We start from the raw sequence: 2,053 nt of genomic DNA on the forward strand, positions 1-2,053 counted from the left end.
CGTTCATATCTTACAGCGACTCCTCTGGACCTTCACGGCGCTGCACGGTTTCTCTCTCCTTCGCACAGAAGCAACGGGTCGCTTTTACTCCACAAATGCTCATCTATCTATAGTGGTAAAACTGATGTATGGGAAACACTGTTGGAGAAAGTTCTGGGTCTTAAATTCAGTGTGTGTATAATGATTGAATTAGATGTGCAAACATTAATGAATGTAGTGCTGTACAAATATGATCAAATCAGCATATAGGGTGGTGGTGGTGGTGGCGCAATGGATAAGACACATGCCTTTGGTGTGAGAGACCCGGGTTCAAATCCACTGTGAGACACCAATGTGTCCCTGAGCAAGACACTTAACCCCTAGTTGCTCCAGAGGCGTGCGACCTCTGACATATATAGCAATTGTAAGTCGCTTTGGATAAAAGCGTCAGCTAAATGAATAAATGTAAATGTAAATGTAAATATAGTAGCAAAAATACATGTTAATTTATTTTCTTATCATTATAAGTGAATTTGAAAATATCTCAAACTATAAATGATATTTGAAGAGCAGTCAGTGCATCTCTAGAGAAGATCTGATTATTATAATCAAATCCACACATCTAACATCTACTGTGCTCTGAGCTAGCTGTGCTTTAGCGCTGATAGTGAACGAGTGTGTGTGCAGGAAGATCTACTTTACACACTCATATCAAGATCTATTTTAAACACTCATATCAAGATCTACTTTACACACTCATATCAAGATCTGCTTTACACACTCATATCAAGATCTGCTTTACACACTCATATCAAGATATGTAAGCTTAGCGTTAAGTTCTGCCAGGAAGACTCAATCAGCGCGTCATGAATTAACTCACTTCTAACCAATCATGTGTTAACACTCTCAGTATAAAAGAATGGTACTTACATCCGTCTGAGTTCGCAGATACTGACGGCGCCAATTACCTCCATCCTCCCCAACCACCTCCAAGATGGTCCTTTCCCTCCATCCTCCCCACCACCACCAGGATGGTCCCTTCCTTTGCCTCCAGGGGGTCGGCTGCGCCTCTGCCTTCGTCTTCAGGCGGGATTTGCAGATTCCGTTACCCTCGCATTGCTTGCTAAGGACGGGGCCTACGCCAAAGACTATGCTTGCTGAGCTATTAATAAATTTACTTGTTATATCATTTTATCTCCCGAGTCTTTCTGGTAGAACTACTTTACACACTCATATCAAGATCTATTTTACACACTCATATCAATATCTACTTTACACACTCATATCAAGATCTACTTTACACACTCATATCAATATCTACTTTACACACTCATATCAAGATCTGCTTTACACACTCATATCAAGATCTACTTTACATACTCATATCAATATCTACTTTACACACTCATATCAAGATCTGCTTTACACACTCATATCAATATCTACTTTACACACTCATATCAAGATCTACTTTACATACTCATATCAATATCTACTTTACACACTCATATCAAGATCTGCTTTACACACTCATATCAAGATCTACTTTACACACTCATATCAAGATCTACTTTACACACTCATATCAAGATCTATTTTACACACTCATATCAATATCTACTTTACACACTCATATCAAGATCTACTTTACACACTCATATCAAGATCTGCTTTACACACTCATAAATAAGATCTACCACACTAATATCAAGATCTACTTTGCACACTCATATCAAGATCTACTTTACACACTCATATCAAGATCTGCTTTACACACTCATATCAAGATCTGCTTTACACACTAATATCAAGATCTACTTTACACACTCATATCAAGATCTACTTTACACACTCATAGCAAGATCTATTTTACACAAAAAATCACTCCACATTTACTTATATATTTACTAAAGTTTAATGAATGAGGCCTATTAATAATTTTCATCGCACAATTTTTGTAAGTCATAATCTATGTGTGTATCTGATAATATCTTACTGTTTCAAAGCATCAAAAGCCGTAAAAACACACGACTGCGCTTTCCAGTGTTTTATCTGCAGTTGTGTGTGTGTGTGT

This window comes from Leuciscus leuciscus (assembly GCF_965113295.1).
Source record: "Leuciscus leuciscus genome assembly, chromosome: 14".
In the NCBI taxonomy this organism is placed as follows: domain Eukaryota; kingdom Metazoa; phylum Chordata; class Actinopteri; order Cypriniformes; family Leuciscidae; genus Leuciscus; species Leuciscus leuciscus.